We start from the raw sequence: 11,284 nt of genomic DNA on the forward strand, positions 1-11,284 counted from the left end.
TTTGAACTAAGTTGGTCGCTGTTATTATTAGTTGACTTTGTGTGGCTGAATTTTTACAAGCTATGGCTGGTCATGTCACAAACACTTGTTTCGGTATATAGGCATTCAGTTCATAACAGGATCCTTAAACACACCTTTCCAGTTCCATGAGAAGCAAATTCTCTGTACCATTTGCAAATTATGGTCATTATATGACTAAAACTAAGGTATAAACTAGGTTGGTATCCAATAGTTTGATGTGTTTGAGCTTTTGATTTTGCCATATAACAATGCTTGACTAGGGACTTTTCGTTTTGAATTTTCCTCGAGTTCGATACCGTTGTTATTTTACTATTTTCTGTATATTAATCATCGACGATGATAGATGTCTCATATTAAAGTACGCGTTTTTGTTTAGGGGCAAGCTAAAGGGATCCCAAGGGTGCAGGCATTTCTCGCTGTATTGAGGACCCATTTGTGGCCTTCGGCTGTTTTCCACTCTTTGTTCGGGTGTCTGTGTTGTCTCTTTAACACATCCTCATTTCCATTCTCAATTTTTAGTTATTTAGAAATATGAAATATGAAAATTTAAATTTAAGTATTTTATAACATGACAAACAAGTGTCATTTGCTATCTTTTAATATACCGAAGAAAACATTGAATATCAGCAGTGTAACGTTATATTACCAGAAAGGGGACATTTTCACTGTTGACGTACGTTATATTGCCATTCATGTGTCTTAATAAATCTATTAAAATCAATACCGATTATTTTTTTACCAATTACACTTTACTGTGTATCCTCAAAAAAATAGGCAGTGGGTCTTCATATTAATGTCTTTTTCTGCAAAAAATATAATATAACAGATGCAATAAAAGAAGGATGAAATATACCAGATAGACATTCAACTCAAAGAAAAAATATCACCAACATTGAAAACTAAATGATTATAGGGAAATATAAAAAATTTAAAAAAGCATACATGATATATTTTTTCTTGTTGGTCAGGAGCTAGCTGGTTCATGCAAAGGTCATGACTGCAAGGTCAATGAAGTATGTATTCAACAAAGTCCGAATTGTATTTGCGTTCCATTACTAGAAGCCTTTGCTGGAAGGGGAACACGTAAGTTAACTATTAACATCACTGACGTTTTAAGATAAATATATCAGATAATGGGATAAACATTCACCGTATTTGTCCTGATTAAGGTGGTACCTAACACGACAGGGAGATAACTCTGTAAAATCAGCTAAACGTTTTAATTACGTTGTGTTGTTAAGGGAATATTAAGCTTCACAATGATCAAACTGCTATATATCCAGTGTAATTTTTCTGATAAAACGGTTGGTTCAAATTTTTTGAAATTTTTATACTTTTGTAAAAGGGTAAAAGTAAATACTTTGTTAAAATTTTAAGAAAATTAAACGAGCCAAATTAATTTTAGTGAAAGTGTTGGGTACCACCTTAAGATCTGATAGATCAGTCTCAAATTAAAACATGTTTGTGTTAATTGTTTATCTATATAATGTAATTTTGTTTCATTAAATTGCTGCGTTCAGTTCTTGTCAGATAAGTTTTATTTCACTACAAGTTTTACGTTGTGTTTCCGTTGTGTCGTTTGTCTTCTCTTATATTTGAGTGTGAATTCACATTACTATAAGACGTGTCACGGTACTTTTCTATCCCAAATTCATGAATATGGTTTTGATGTTATATTGGTTATTCTCATCGGATTTTGTCTGATGCTTAGTCCGTTGCTGTGTGTGTTACATTTTAATGTTGTGTAGTTGTTCTCCTCTGATATTTAATGCGTTTCCCTCAGTTTTGGTTTGTTACCCCGATTTTGTTTTTTGTCCATAGATTTATGAGTTTTGAACAGCGGTATACTACTGTTGCCTTTATTTATATACATGGACAAACTAGTTTAACACAGCGGCTTTAGTCAATATTTCTATTTCATTAATAAATAAATACATTTGGTGTTTTAACTGTCTTCTGATTGGTTACAATTATTAGTTTTTTTTCTCAATGTTGTCAATTTTGATGGCGACACGCCCACTCTGACGTTGTGTATTCATACGCCAACATATATGTACGTTGTTATTGTTAATATAGATAATATAAAAAGTTCTTTGAGCCTTATTTTTGATAGAAATTTATTTATAATGAATGGCAATAATTTATTTTGATTTTATTGAACAATAAAACTAATTTTTGACTCTTCACATTTTACATAATCCGCTTCACGGATTATTCAAGGTAAAGAGTCAAAAATTAGTTTTCTGGTTCAATAGATTCAAAATAGATAAAAGCCATTCATTAAATATTCATCATGTATGATATAAAAGATTTATAGACCTATAGATTTCTTCACTGAAACAAGTGTTTTATGATATTTTTCCACTGGACACAGTAAAATGTTATAATTTAAAGCGCGAGGCTTGGAGAAATATTGTAATACACGAGTAATAGTGTTGTATATATATTTCTAGTCCAGTCAATCTAGCATAAATGTAACCCTAACAGTGAAGAAATTGCAACAAAATTTTTTTAAGATTTAATCTTTAGAATTATAGCTCAAATATACACAGAAAAAAGTCCCATAAATTCTAAGATGCGGAAAACTCTAATTTTGCAAAAAATCATGATGTTAAAATCCTCAGGGGATTTCATTGATAATGGAGATAGCTCTGCAAAAAAGACTGAAAAATCAATAAAAATTGATACAAAATTATAACTTTACCGCTTCTATTTAACAGAATGTTTGGTTTCTTGATATTGTAGTCGTCTTTAGAGTATAACAAACAACACTAAAGGTGATTTCATAGCTACAACCTAGATTTCATAACTCACGGGTTTACCATTTATTAGATTTTTCAGCAATATCAAGTTAAAGAATCTTATATTGAATCAAACTTATTCAGCATATATTCTGCTTTTTGTGGTTTAAAGTTTCTTTAAACAAGGTAGACGCTGACTGAACAAATACCACTTCCAAATATAAACAATACCAAATATTCACATTACTTTTTTAAATGGTCACAAAACAATAAATTAGCAATTTCTTTAAAGAAAAATGTAAAAAAAAAACCAAAAAATTCAAATAACACTTCGGTTTTGTACATTTTATGAGAAGAAGCTTATATACATGTAATATAGTCAAATACGAACTTAATCCCCATCAAAGTATCATATTTTACATGAATTTTAAGAAAATCAACCAAAAGCTGACAAAAAAGACTCATTTTTACGGAGTTATCTTTCTTTCCAAAGTTAATTTCCATAAGAAATTAAAAATGAAAATTTGAGTTTTTCTCAAGATAGATTTTATGGGACTTGTTTCAGAGTATATTTGGGGCTAAATGCTATAGATTACAACTGAAACATTTTCTGTTGCAATTAGTTTGAGGTTAAAACTTAGTTTGACTGGAGTATTCCTTCTTTTTCAAACATTATCATAAAGATGTGTTCTTTATATGTGACGTCAGGCATGGTCGCCTTTTTTTTATAACGTCACAATAGGAAATATACAAAGCGAGAAATTATGATGTAATAATCAAATTTCGACTAATTATTTGCCAAGAATAGACATTTCACTGGTGAGGAGAGACTCACACCGCTTAAGAAATGTGAAAATGACACAAAAATAAATGAAAGAGTTTATAATAGATGTTTCTAAATCATTAAAATTGAGGAAAGAAACGGGGAATGTGTCAATAAGACAAAACCCCGACACGGGGAAGAAAAGACTGCAGTCCACTAATACGTCTTCAAAACAGCGTGAACAAATCGCATCCGGAGACAGACTTCTGCTGACCCTTACACAAAAATGTGAACTAGGTCAGTGAGAACGATCTTCATCCTAGGCCAGGGGCTGTCGTTGTTATATGTGAATCTGTTAAAAACGCATTTTTAAAAATTTTTGTTATCAAATTCCTTTCGGTCATCTTTTTATGTATTGCATATTGCTTTAGGAGAAGGTTCTCTTGTATCTCAATACAAAACAACAGGCCAGAGTACTTCCTATACCTGCCGGGCAAATGAGCAATGCGGATCAGGAGCAGGGGTAGACGGAATCAAAGGCCCAAAAAACATGTTTCATACACATTCCGAACTGGAACCTTTCTGGTGGGTAAATCTCGGAGAAGTGTATGAGATACAGAAGGTCATAAGTACTAATCGGATAAACTGTTGTGGTGAGTTCAAATGTCATGACTTGATAAGTGTATGCACATTAATATCAGTATTTTTTAATTATATATATTGCAAATCAAACAAAAATGTCATACATTCTGCACATTCAGAGCACTTTTCGTGACTTACTTTCAGCAAGAACAATCAAATTGACAAACAAGAAAAGAAAGGGAACTTAAACTTCTTAGATATTTTCATGCTAACTGTCAATTTAAAAATGAACCTTTAAATAAAAAACACATTCTTCCTATCCACAAAAAATAGCAATTCAACATCAGATATATAAATCAAAACTATTTTTGACTTAATACTATGTATGATAGTTTGAAGATTATTATCTATGTCGTAATTAGTTCAATGATATACTAAAAATGTATACAACCCCGACACATTCTTTATATACACGTATCTGTTCCAAGCTACATTTTTTTAGGAGTCAGTAGTTCAGTGGTTGTTGTTGGTTCATGTCTGTAATATTTGTTTTGTAAATTGTTTTGTTATAAATTAGGCTATTACTTTTCTCAATTGAATTGTTTAATATTTGCATGTCGTTGCCTTTAATATTTTTATAGTTCGTTCTTATGTTGTACAGTTAAACCACTGTTCCAGGTTAGCGGAGGGTTGGGATCCCACTAACATGTTTAACCCCGCCATATTATGTATGTATATGCCTGTCCCAAGTTAGGAGCCTGTAAATCAGTGGTTGTCGTTTGTTTATGTGTTACATATTTGTTTTTTGTTCATTTTTTGTACATAAATAAGGCCATTAGTTTTCTCGTTTGAATTGTTTTACATTGTCATTTCGGGGCCTTTTATAGCTGAATATGCGTCTTGGCTTTGCCCATTGTTGAAGGCCATACGGTGACCTATATTTGTAAATTTTGATGTCCTTTTGGTCCTTTGTGGAGAGTTGTCTCATTGGCAACATACCACATCTTCATTTTTTATTTTTTTAAATAGACGACTATACGGCATTTTTTTATTAATGAAGGCTAAGCAACACGAAACATACCAAAAACTGGGTGTGACCTCAGGTGCTCCAGAAGAGAAAGCAAATCCTGTCCCACATGTTGCATCCGTCATGTTGCTGATGTTATTACAAACTCGATAAATAGTCTAATTCGGTAGGTCACATTCGTGAAAAGGGAAGGATATTGTTGTTACGACATAAGGAACATATTCGATATCATCTTTTAAACTGTTATTCCATACCGGTCAATCAACTCGTGATGTCGTCTGTAAATGTCTGTAATATACAAAAACATTATGGATCAATTCTTTCAATGGCTCTTAGTTTGCCTGTTTCAATGTACAATGTCTGCCCTTATATGATACATGCTGATTTACCGCTGGTTCCTACCCGTCAACACAGTCAAATTACCATGCGGAACCTTTATATTAATTATCTTTCAATTTTTTCACTCGTGGGTCGTCAATCACAATCAGAGCTACGCTAAATATTTAAGTACCTCTCTATGTAAGAAACCTGGTCACTTTTTCTAAATGCTTCTCATATGTTATATTTCATATTATATACTAACATATGATATGAAAAAGAAGATGTGGTATAATTGTCAATGAGACAATTTTCCACCAAAATGACACAGAAATAAACAACTATGGGCCGCCGTATGGCATTCAACAATGAGCAATATCCATACATGTACTACATAGTCAGCTATAAAAAGCCCCGAAATGACAATGTAAAACAATTCAAACAAGAAAACTAACGACCTCATTTATATAAAAAAATAATCGAAAAATAAATATGTAACACATAAACAAACGACATCCACTGAATATGCCTGATTGAAAACATATAGTATACAATTTTGAATGCTGTAAAACTGGCTGGTGACCAGCCGAATTTGTTGTTTCTGTTTTTTTTATACATATCTAACATGTTCTTTAGAGCGTTTTGGTGGAGTAGAGAAAATTATGGATAAACATTTACAACTTATATCTGAAAATAATGATGATCGACTTTTATTGATTGACAGACACAGCAAATGTACAAAGTCGTCACATGTTGTAGTTCTTTCTAATGTTTTATTTGTTTTCTGTGATATGTGAGACATATGGAAATATTACGTTCTCAATTCTGTTAATATAGACACTTTAAGTTCCCATAGAAACTCCCTTTGCGGCTAAAACTGTGCCACTTCTATTATGAAGTTTCGCATAATAACTCATATCCAAAAACAAAAAGATGATATGCACCACTTTTTTTTTGTTGAAAGATCACTATAAAGGGATGGTAACACATTTTCAACGATTATATGTCCTGAACTTTTTTTTTTTTTTTAACTAATACTTAAATTCTATATTACCCCTACCTCCACTAGACTACCTATTAAGAATTTCATGTTTCTATACTGGTAACATTGTCAAGTTATGTCTCTATGAGATGTAATAAAGAGATCTTAATGATAACCAGTACGTTAACAAATTAACATATCTATGAATAATAAGTATATATATCCGGCGTGGATTGTAAAATAGCTGTATTTACAAAGTGCAACCTGTAAGAATAACGATTCTTTTTTTTAGGTGATAAACTCCGGAAAATGCTCGTTCATGTTGGGGAAAGCTTAGATACTTGTGGAATGAAACTATGTGGCCAGTTTGTAGGTCCAGGTGTGACAGGTCAGGTCATAATAACGCATTGTTCAACATTCCCGAAAGGACAAATAGTAAAATTAACGAGTGTCAATGACAGAGGAAGGGTATTTCATCTTTCTGAAGTTGAAGTGTATGGTGTAAAGTGACATTATTTTATGATCTGAATCCTATTTATTTAATTTCAATTTAAGTTGATTATGATACCGAATTAAAGCCATAAAATGTACAGTGATGCTTAAAATTAAGAATCTGAATACAACTATAAAATTGTAACATCATTGGATCAATCCTGCATTATTAACATAAAATTGGGTTAGGTAATGGCTTAGACATAATTATTAGGTAAAGTTGAAGGTAATAGGGATATAGTATTTAAATTTCGCAATACTAGGACAAGTTCTTTTGAACATTTTCCAATACCAACTTTAAGCTCAATATGTATTTTGCCTCAAACATATGCAGTTATAGATTGTGTGTGAGGTCGATACAATGATATATATTGATATGAAAGAAGTATATGGACCGATGAAGAAGTACGAGGTCGACATACTTCTTTGGGTCGATACATCCTGTATTGACCTCATACAAAGGCTATAACTGTTGTATCATAAATATTCGAACATATTTGTTAACACTTACTCATTAAATGCGTGTAAACAGTATATAAAACTGTAAAACGCGTACATTTTTCCATATCTCACTTTTCTAGCATCATACCTAAAAATATGCTAATCAAATGTTACTATACTCGTAAATGTTAACCTGTAGAGTACGCCAACAGTCGTCCCGTTTATCGAACTTGTTTGTTTTACTCGGCTCGAAAAAGGTGGAATAGCTCACTGAAAGCTCGCATACACCTTGTTTTCTAGACTCGTACAAATACAGTTGATATTTAAAGACACTAAACAGTTATTGTCTATATCTTCTCAAAAAAAAATGGCATACTTTATCATCTAGTATAAATAGGCTTTACGAAATCTTTCTTGATCTCCATTTAGATGTTTTGTTAAATATAACTTATGTCAACAAAAGGAATATCGACAATACATTTGGCAATCTTAGTTAACGTGTAATATAGCTTCAACATAAGTTAAAGTATACCTACACTTGAAACAAACAGAAGTAATATCTGTGAAGCGGAAACTATTACACAGCAATAAGCAATAAAATAACTAAATTGACGTAAAATTGAAAACAATATGTTTAATAATTCCGTGCTTCCGAAGTGCTTTTCATGATTTACCTTCATCAGGAACGCTAAAATCTCAAATTTTGAAATACGACGATGTATTTAATGAAGATTTTGCATTAACACTATCTTATTAAAGTTTGTAAACAATTCAAGTTTCCACGCCATTAAAGTGGCACTAGCTATCAAATCCATGTTCACCGATTTTAATCAAATTCTCATATCAGATCAATACCAATGTTAAACATTTATTAAAACTATTAAAAGTCTAAAATAAACAATTAACATGGCACGAGCATGAACATACGTAGCTTTGTTAATGTGTATTTTAGTCTAGACGCAATCTTATTAATTTTCAAATTGACCATATAAGCGATGTAAACATAAATATAGATATAAATTATTAAACAAACTCATGCTGTTGGATTATTGTAGGTCAATTAAATTTCATATAATAAATGACAAATAAAATTGAGAATGGAAATGGGGAATGTGCCAAAGAGACAACAACCCGACCATTGAAAAAAACAACAGCAGAAGGTCACCAACAGGTCTTCAATGTGGCGAGAAATTCCCGCACCCAGAGGCGTCCTAAACAAATATATACTAGTTCAGTGATAATGAACGCCATACTAATTTCCAAATTGTACACAAGCAACTAAAATTAAAATAATAATAATAAAAAAAAAAATTAAAAAAAAAAAAATTAAAATATCATATAATCAAATAAAATGAATGTTTATTATTGTTTTACCTGTATAAAAATGATATTTTGAGGATCGAATCAATCATCCAAATGATTAACACTTCTTTCGCTTTCAATATGTTGATGTGCTTTTCCTTTAAATAACTTTAAACATACAATGCACGTGGTATCCATCTCAAGCTAAGAGGTTAATGTTGAAGTTCACATGAATACGGATTCAATGAAGTAGAATTATTCACTTGCAAGTTAATAATTCATCATCAATGTTTTTTTAAAGCTTATTTCGAATAAAAATAACTATGCTGGATGCTAAAAGCGAATGATTATTCCAATATTTGCATTTTATTAATGATTGAGCAAAAATGAATCATATATTAGATTTTTTTTATATATCTGGTAGTTAGTGTCCCTTCAACTTTGTAGACATGTTGCAAAAACTAACAATCATTATAGAGATATTTTTTTATGTTATGGTTGGAACAATTTTTAATGTTATCTACATTTATACGTCTTCCCATCGGTGAGCTTTTGCGTGCATGTCTTTTATTGTCTTGTAAAAATCTTGTAAGACTTTAGATGTGAAATTAAAAAATCTCTTTCCACATGAATAATAGAAATAAGACGGTGCCCTACCCTTGATAAGCCTGTTTTTAGCAGTCGGTATCTAATGTATTTCTAGTTATAGCTCTCCATTATTTTTTTTCACAATAAGACATTAGGACAAGAAGTCATTCAGAGTAGCATTTTTTCTGGGGGGGGGGGGGATAATTAGCAGAGATGGAGTAGCCCATCCAGACCCTCATATAAGGATACAAAGTTTGTCTGTGCTCGTACGACTTTTGTTTCACGAAAAATTTGGATGTTGAGTGTTCAGTGTTCCACAGGGTAAAGTGGTCTGCTGAACTTTTCAATGAATTAAGTAATTCAAATAATATCAAATAAATAGAATGAGGGTTGAGATCTCATAAACATGTTTAACCCGACCACATTTTTTCACCTGTCAGAAGTCAGGAGCGTCTGGCCTTTGTTAGTCTTGTATGATTTTTTATTTTCGTTTCTTGTGTATAATTTGGAGTTTAGTATGGCATTCATTATCTCTGAACTAGTATATATATTTGTTAAGGGGGCAGCTGAAGGACGCTGTCGGGTGCGAGAATTTCTCGCTGCATTGAAGACATATTGATGACCTTCTGCTGTTGTTTGTTCTAAGGTCGGGTTGTTGTCTCTTTGACGCATTCCCCATTTGCATTCTCAATTTTAATTCCCATTTTGATTTGTATGCCTAATTTTCGGCAAGTTTAATATTTCATAGAATTTTCTATCCAAAGTTGCCTTGCCTAATTTATTGCCGTAATTGGTATCTGCATCCTCTTTATACCATTTGGATTTATGTTTTTATGTGATTTTTAATGAAGAATAAAGATACTACAAGGTACATGCTACCAAAATATACAGAAAATTGCGAAATGGTCCCTAAACCTGCTACCTCCAATATACAAAGAATTGCGAAATGGTTCCTAAACCTGCTACCTCCAATATACAAAGAATTGCGAAATGGTCCCTAAACCTGCTACCTCCAATATACAAAGAATTGCGAAATGGTCCCTAAACCTGCTACCTCCAATATACAAAGAATTGCGAAATGGTCCCTAAACCTGCTACCTCCAATATACAAAAAATTGCGAAGGGTCCCTAAACCTGCTACCTCCAATATACAAAGAATTGCGAAATGGTCCCTAAACCTGCTACCTCCAATATACAAAGAATTGCGAAATGGTCCCTAAACCTGCTACCTCCAATATACAAAGAATTGCGAAATGGTCCCTACACCTGCTACCTCCAATATACAAAGAATTGCGAAATGGTCCCTAAACCTGCTACCTCCAATATACAAAGAATTGCGAAATGGTCCCTAAACCTGCTACCTCCAATATACAAAAAATTGCGAAATGGTCCCTAAACCTGCTACCTCCAATATACAAAGAATTGCGAAATGGTCCCTAAACCTGCTACCTCCAATATACAAAAAATTGCGAAATGGTCCCTAAACCTGCTACTTCCAATATACAAAGAATTGCGAAATGGTCCCTAAACCTGCTACCTCCAATATACAAAGAATTGCGAAATGGTCCCTAAACCTGCTACCTCCAATATACAAAGAATTGCGAAATGGTCCCTAAACCTGCTACCTCCAATATACAAAAAATTGCGAAATGGTCCCTAAACCTGCTATTTCCAATATACAAAGAATTGCGAAATGGCTCGTAATGCTACCTCCAGTATACAGAGTAATCGCGACATAACTGTACTTGCTACAAATGAATACATGCATGCTGTTCTACAACATAAAGTAAAGACTAAATAAATCAAGCAGTGAAAACGGCAAAAGCCAAGTTGTCCAATATAAGTTTAACCTTTCGTGGTTTTTCATAATGCTTCCACTGGATATACAACATCAATAAATTTCACATTAAAACTATGCTTTGTCTAATGGAATAGACAGACCAACAAATGCACCTTTTAATATAGAAAAAGTATATATTTACATAAGATCTGTTTGCTACCAATACTATATACGTGTTATTGATTTG

This window comes from Mytilus edulis, chromosome 3, assembly GCF_963676685.1.
Source record: "Mytilus edulis chromosome 3, xbMytEdul2.2, whole genome shotgun sequence".
In the NCBI taxonomy this organism is placed as follows: Eukaryota; Metazoa; Mollusca; class Bivalvia; order Mytilida; family Mytilidae; genus Mytilus; species Mytilus edulis.